This window comes from Herpailurus yagouaroundi, unplaced genomic scaffold (assembly GCF_014898765.1).
Source record: "Herpailurus yagouaroundi ecotype Mexico unplaced genomic scaffold, PumYag 77, whole genome shotgun sequence".
Taxonomy (NCBI): domain Eukaryota; kingdom Metazoa; phylum Chordata; class Mammalia; order Carnivora; family Felidae; genus Herpailurus; species Herpailurus yagouaroundi.
This window is the reverse complement of record NW_024412388.1, coordinates 98,318,899-98,326,323: the sequence shown is the minus strand read 5'-3', so window position 1 is coordinate 98,326,323 and position 7,425 is coordinate 98,318,899. Positions and strand designations below refer to the sequence as shown.

At 49.4% G+C, this 7,425-nt stretch overlaps 1 long non-coding RNA gene across 1 annotated transcript; it reads right to left on the bottom strand.

The window, feature by feature from the left end:
- Positions 1–850: 850 nt before the first annotated feature.
- Positions 851–3,635, bottom strand: LOC121018717 (uncharacterized). Its single transcript, XR_005785303.1, has 3 exons — positions 3,436–3,635; positions 2,181–2,291; positions 851–1,453 (listed from the first exon to the last, which is right to left on the bottom strand). It is a non-coding gene; the product is annotated as an uncharacterized LOC121018717 (long non-coding RNA).
- Between the last annotated feature and the right edge of the window lie 3,790 nt (positions 3,636–7,425).

The following is a 7,425-nucleotide window of genomic DNA, read 5'->3' as shown; positions in this document are numbered from 1 at the left end:
TGCTTCCTTCTCAGAGTCTGTGCTCCCAAAAACAGGAATAGAAACAGATTGCGGACAGAGACAGGGCATAAGATTTATTCAGGGTGTGAGTAAAGAACCCATCACGGCACGATTTTTTTTTAAAGGCAAGTAGACAGTGCCTTAATCTGTGTTTTGAGTGGCCCCATAGTCCTAACCAGCTCTGAGTTGATAGACCTGCTAAGGCAGACTAGGGGTTGGGATGAAGCTGGTCAGGAACGATACTCTTAGTGGGACCAGGAGTTGGGGATTGTGCCTTAGCCAGACAGAAGACCTCCTACATCTGTAGGGCCCAGAGGAGTTGCAGGGAGGATGTCTGACCAGCCCTTGAGTAGAATAGGGGAGAAAGAAGTAGACCCAGCCTCTTCATATACTAGATTAGAGAGAGCTGAGTGCTTTCTAGTCCCTGCTCTATGCCCACCTCCATACTTACTGGTCCCTAGATTTCTTTTTAATTATTGTAATGTCTATTCACTTCTGAGAGACAGAGAGAGAGCGTGAGCAGCAGTGGGGCAGAGAGAGAGGGAGACACAGAATCTGAAGCAGGCAGCGTAGAGCCTGATGTGGGGCTCAAACCCACAATCTGCGAGATCATGACCTGAGCCGAAGTTGGACGCTTAACCAACCGAGCCATCCAGGCTCCCCCCGCCCCCCCCAACCTCCCCGTCCCTAGATTTCTTACCCAGAGCAAAGAAACTTCTTCATTCAACCACAACTAAGTTCAAGGCACTGTGCTGAGGGCTGAAGGTACAGTGGTGATAGGCCGAATTTGAAATTAGGGTGTTTCTTAGTTGCAAGTAATAACACCACCACCAACACCAAACTTTCAAACTGGCTTCAATATAAAGTGGATTTTTATTGTCCACATAACTGACAGGTCTCCAGGTAGCTCTGGTTTCAGGCAATGCTGATCTAGGGGCTCAAATAATTGGGACCAGGAGACTGTTACTTTCTCCCCATTTCTTCTTCAATGGCTCCATTGCTGGCCAGGCTCTCCCTCCATAAACCTCACCCCACCGGTCCTGGGTGGCTTCCAGTATCCCAGGAGGCTACAGGTCCACTAGGGGAGAAAGGCCAGGATGCATCATTTCCAGCCAGAGCCCCAAGGTTCAGTCTGGTTGAGTCGGCCTAAGTCACATGTCAGCCCTGAGCCAATCACTGTGACTGGGAGAATGGAGGGAGAGGGTGCCGGTTAGTTTAGGCTCCACAGCTGAAGCTGGGCACTGGTCAGCCCCACACAAATCACCTGGCTGAAACAGGGAGGGAGGTTTCCCCCAGGAAATCTGATAAACTGTCGCTCAGAGGAGGGGCTATAAATGCTGGGCTGCAAACAACAGATGCTCCGCAGCCATGGTCCTTAATCTCGGGTGACATGTGAATCCAAGGTGGTATTCCCCATTACAGAGGAGATCCTGGGCTCCAGGAGAGCAATCACCTACCCCAGACAGGAAATTAGGTGGTTAAGGAAGTCTTCCCGAGGAAGCGGCATTTACAAAGACCCTCCCAGTGCAAATAGGCTTTAACTAGGTGGTAAGAGGGAAAGACTGCTGTAGGTAGAGGCCACAAGCATGACTTAAGCCCGTGGGTGAGAGAGCACCACAAGTTCAGGGACTGGGCTCAGTGTGGGGGAGGAAGTGAGGGGTACCGGGAGTCAGGGTGCTTGCTGGGTGCTGTTGCTGTCCAATGTACCCCAGAAAGGAGGCAAGTCTAAACTGAGGGCTGGGAGCTCCATAAGGCTGCAACCGGCAGCGGCACTGGAGGCTGGGCATTCTCTGCACTGGGGGGCAGGCCTGGCTTGTCCTCTCACCGTCCCTGAGGGACAGCCCAGAACCCCGAGGGAGGAGGCCACAGCGTGGGTAAGTGTGGGGGGAGGAGGGCGGAAGCCCATGGCCGTCCAAGCCTTAACTCAGTCTCTGGGTGGCTCCAAGCTAAGTGTCACAGTTTTGTCTAAAGTTGCCTTGAGATGAAATAAACGTTCTATTACAGACCGAGGGAGGCGCTGCACTAATATTTTTCATTGGATCTTGAGGTGTGAAAGAGGATTCTTTGGAGAAAAGGCTTTGATCCCAGCCTGCATGTCAGGATTACCCAGGGAGCAGTGTTAGCAACAGTCCCATGGTATCAGCCTGTGGTGGCAGGGCCCCACCCCTGTGGGTACATACCTCGGTGGTGACAGAGTGGGCTGTGGAGGCAGACAGCCCTGGGTTTAGATCTCAGCTCTTCCTTTTACCGTGTGATCTCCAGTAAGTTTCCTGACTTTGCCAAGCCCTCCTCTGTAAATTGAGGATGATAGTACCTACCTCATGGGATATTCCTAAGAATTAAACGAAATTATGTTTCTAAATTGCCTAGGATATCATAAACCCCCAAAAGGAAAATATTATTCTCACTGTGTTAGAGATGATTTCATCTTTACATACATTCAAATGCCATTCATTCATTCATTCATTCTGGCAATATTTACTGACAATCTCCTAAATCCCAGGCACTGGAAATATAGCTGTGGACAAAACAGACAAAAATCCCTGCCTTCATGGATCTTACTTTCTAGTCAGGAAGATGGACAGGAAAATAAAGTAAAATAAAGGGGAGAGGAGGAGGTATAGGAGAATGTTTTATTTTATTTATCTATTTTTTAAGTTTATTTGTTTACTTTGAGAGAGCAGGAGCACACGCTCATGCAAGCAAATGGGGGAGGGACAGATAGAGAGGGAGAGAGAGAATCCCAAGCAGGCTCTGTGCTGTCAGCGCAGAGGCCGACGTGGGGCTCGAACTCATGAACTGTGAGATCATGACCTGAGCTGAAACCAAGAGTTGGATGCTTAACTGACTGAGCCATCCAGGCACCCCTAGGAGGATGTTTTAGACAGGGGTGGTCAGAAAAAGCCCCACTGAGAAGGTGACAGCTGAGCAGAGACCTGAGGGATGAGAAGGAAGAGGACCATTGTGGGAAGTGCTCGAGGCAGGAGGAACAACCAATGCAAAGAGCAGGAATGCGTTCGGTATGTTCAAGAGAGAGCAAGAAGGCTCCTGTGGCCAGCACAGCATGGGTCAGGTGCGTGGAGGAATAAGGGCGGGAGAACCAGGCAGAGGCCAGGACTTGAAATGCGGATGCTAGTCTGAGACATGATGGGGGGTTTCCTAGCAGAGGCTAGTAAGATACTCTCGCCTACATTTTATAAGGATCGTTCTGGTGGCTATGGGGAAAATTGACTGGGAAGTGTGGTCCAGGTGACTACCAAAGGGTGTTCTTGCGTGGCTTTGTTCTATTCTTGGGATGGGAGGCAACCTCTGAGATGCCCCCAATGATCCCCGCCTCCTGGTATTCACACCCTTGTGTCATCCCCTTGCCTTGAATGTAGCTGGGCCTAATGATTCCCTTCCATCGAATAGAATATGGCAAAAATGACAACATACTACTTATAAGATTAGGGTATAAGAAGACTGTGACTTCTGTCTTGTTCACGCTCTTGTTGGCTTGCTATGCGGTGAGCTCCAAGTGGCAGGGAGCTGAAATCCCCAGATGACAGCCAGGGAGGACCTGAGAGCTGCCAACACCACGTGAGTGATCTTGGAAGTGGGTCCTCTTCCAGCTGAGCCAGGGGGTGACTGCAGCCCTGCCCAGCATCTTCAGTGCCGCCTTGTAGGGACCCTGAGCCAGCCATATGTGGGTGCCCGCCCTACAGTAACTATGAGGCAATAAAAAGATGTTGTTTCAAGTCGCTGCATCTTGGGGTGAGTTGTTACACAGCAACCTATAACTAACACGCTTGGTATGAGTTAGTAAAATACAAACCCAGTGTAGCCAACCCGGAGTGTGAGAATGACAAAGAATCCCTGTGAGTTCTTCCCTCGGATCTGTCATGACTCACCAACCCCCTTCCAATCTTTAATCAATGTCATCGTCTCCTTGAGGGCCTTCTTGGCCACTCTGTAGGAGATGGCAGCCCCCCACCTCCACACTGTCCTGTCACCATCGGACACGCTGTGTACAGTTACTTTGTTTATGCCTGTCTCCCCACCACCCCCCTCCCCGCTGACCTCTAGAATGTAGGGGGCACAAGAGCAGGGCGTTTGGGCTGTTTTGATGACCACTGTATTCCCAGTGCCTAGAATCCCGTATCGCGCCTGGAATGTAGTTTGTGCCCAGAAGGACCTGCTCCCACATGTACTGCTGTGCTCGAGCAGTGAAGGCAGGAACCCAGGACTAAGTTGGCTAGAGACTGTATTATTCTGTCAGCAGCACTCCACTGACACACAGAACAAAGAGCATCAATCAAAGCCAACCGCAGTGTCTGGGAGGCAGTGAGAATTCCAGAACACAGAACACGAGCAGCGAGAGAGGATGTGCAAAAGACGAGGGGATGAAAGGAAAGCAGGACCGGAGGGCAGACATCGCCGCGCTGAACAAAGCCCTCTTCTGCTGTGCGCCGGCCTGGCACGTCGGGGCCCTGGCCGCCTTCCCTGTGGCTGAGTGTAGTCAGTCCTAAGAGTCACTCCACTGGCCAAGTAGGTGTTCCGTGGGGCTGTGGTATCTGGAGCATCTTTGGACGAGCTACTGTGTTCTGTGGTATTTGTTGCCTTGCCTAAGCCCTCTTTCTCCCAATTTCACATAAGAAAAATTGGCTCTTACTTTTTTTTTTTTTTTTGAAATAATGTAGGGGGAGAGGAAAAGAAAGAAGTCAGGTTGGGCAAGTGGAGCATGTCCCCATGGAGAGCCCACCAGGGACCAGAGCTTTAGACTCTTTTTTTTTTTTTTTAATTTTTTTTCAACGTTTTTTATTTATTTTTGGGACAGAGAGAGGCAGAGCATGAACGGGGGAGGGGCAGAGAGAGAGGGAGACACAGAATCGGAAACAGGCTCCAGGCTCTGAGCCATCAGCCCAGAGCCCGACGCGGGGCTCGAACTCACGGACCGCGAGATCGTGACCTGACTGAAGTCGGACGCTTAACCGATTGCGCCACCCAGGTGCCCCACAGAGCTTTAGACTCTTAATCTTTGGCCTTTTGACTGCACGCTGTTAGCTTCCGTTAGGGAATGATCGTGCTGACTTTTCTTCCATTCACAACCGTGGTAAACTTCTCTGTACACTCCTTAAAAACCCAGTTTCCCCATCCCACAGCATCTGTTTCAGGGAAGGCTGCTGCCAGCCTATAAAGTGTGTAAATTCTAGAAGGATACTCCTTCTGTGTGGACACACTCCACTAGCAGACGGCTTAGTGGAAAGCTGTTGTTTTTGTGCAAAGAAAAGGCATCCCTTCTGCTTCCTTGGCTGGGCGTCTTTACACAGTGTATAGACTCGTGTCCATACACACTGGCTGTCTTCAAGTCCTCCCTTGCCCTCATCTACACGGGTGAAGCGTACAGAGGGTAAACCCCCAAACCATCTGAAGGCAGAGGAGGATGTTGAATGGGGTTGTTCACGATGTGCCCTAGAATTTGCATGTCTTGCCAAAGAGAGAGAGAGCACATTCAGTCTGGAAGTAATTCTTGATACCAAGAATTCCACTTCCCACCCCAGCCCGCCATAGAGTCGGCCAAGCAGAGGCAGACAGATGCTGATGATGGAAGAGAAGAGCATGTAGCAAGTAGTGAAAGGAGCCATTTGTGGGTTATAAATAACCAACAGTAGGCATTTTGCAGAACACATTGGAAAAGGCAGGCTCCCTAGACATCGGTGGATATAACCTTTGTTATTTAAAAGCGGAACTTTGAAACACGACTAGCAAGGTGTCGATTACAATTATAAACGAGGGAAAAAAAAATCTGAACTTTGAGTGATGACAGATACAGAGATTGAGAATTCCCTGCAATTAGTAACAAGAGGCTTGATAGGAGAAACGATCGCCTGAACCTGATCCAATAGGAGCCAAGAATTCGGTGGAACGGAAGAAGCAAATCAGCTCCCCGGACCTGGAGAACATAAAATCCGTGGACTCCTCAGTTCCTCACTTCGGATCGAGGGGGAGGTCAGCATCGGAGCCCGGCTACAGTTTCCCCTGCTAACTCTACGGTGAATTGTAGATGGCTCTCATTACATAATGTGAGACTCAGCCATTCTCAATTAACCTTGGTCTTATCTTTATTGAAATCTAAATTAAAGAACACTTCCAAGGACTTGCACAAATGGAATCCGACAGGGAGAAGAGCCTTACCTAACCACTGCTGACGGGATCCTGGTGTCCGGAGCGGGCAGATCAAGTGATACAGCCTCGCTCGGGGAATGCTGCCTTCACTAGGCTTCTCCCAGTCCGGAAGGGCTCCACATCAAAATGACACGGCGTGTGGCTGCTGGCCACGCTGCCTTTCATGCAGCCATGTGTGTGACGGGGCTTCCACTAAGCTGTCGTGGTGCGTACCACCTCATGGCATCAGTAACCCCGCACCTTCCTGCGTGTGCCTTGTGGCTAGCCTCGGGTGTGGAACCAACTTCCCGTGGCAAGTCTGTCTTTGCCTTGTCTCAACCCTCTAGTGTCTGTAGGGATTAGGCGGGGAAGAAGGCAGAGACTATGAAAATTTAAGTAAAATCCATGTGTTTCTAAAAAGGAGAAGCAGAACCAACTTCCAGCAACTTCTCTTCCTACTGATAAAACTTCCTTCCAGTGCCTTGCTGCTACCTCACCCAGTCTGTCAATAATGCCCCCTTCACTCCTGTCCCACAAACCATCCTTGACCACCCAAACCCCTGGCTTTGGCCTGTTTATCTTCAGAGGGTTATATGCCTTCAAATTGTTCTTTTTTAATTAAAATTTTTTTAAATGTTTATTTATTTTTGAGAGAGGGAAAGGGAGACACAGAGCACAAGTCAGGGAGGGGCAGAGAGGGAGGGAGACACGGAATCCCAAGCAGGCTCCAGGCTCTGAGCTGTTAGCACAGAGCCCGATGCAGGGCTTGAACTCATGAACCACGAGATCAGGACCTGAGCTGAAGTCAGACGCTTAACTGACTGAGCCACCCAGGTGCCCCTCAAATTGTTCTTTATCTCCATTCCATTTTCTTATGCTTAAGTGTGGGGAAAGCAATCTGATTAAATTCCAAAACTCTCACCATGGTGATGGGTGAGATTTTATTTCAGTTAGCCATAAGCCCTCTTGTGGCCAGCAGCATGAAACATTTTTATACCTTGTACAATGCCGGGTATGGTATGGCTGCATTATTTTTGTTATTTTACATATTATTGCAAATAATTCCTTTTTTAGACTATAGCTTCTCAGAGTCGTGCTTCTCACTGTCCCTTCCTCCCTTCCTCTCCTCTCTTCTCCCTTCTGAGTGTTTCTTTTTTGAAATAAATTACTCCATATGGTTTTTTTTTCTTGTGACATTTATTCTGCCAGAGAGGGGGTCACTATCACTTTTGACTTCCAGAGGTTCCTAGAATTCCTGCCTCCCCCTACTTTTTTGTTTGT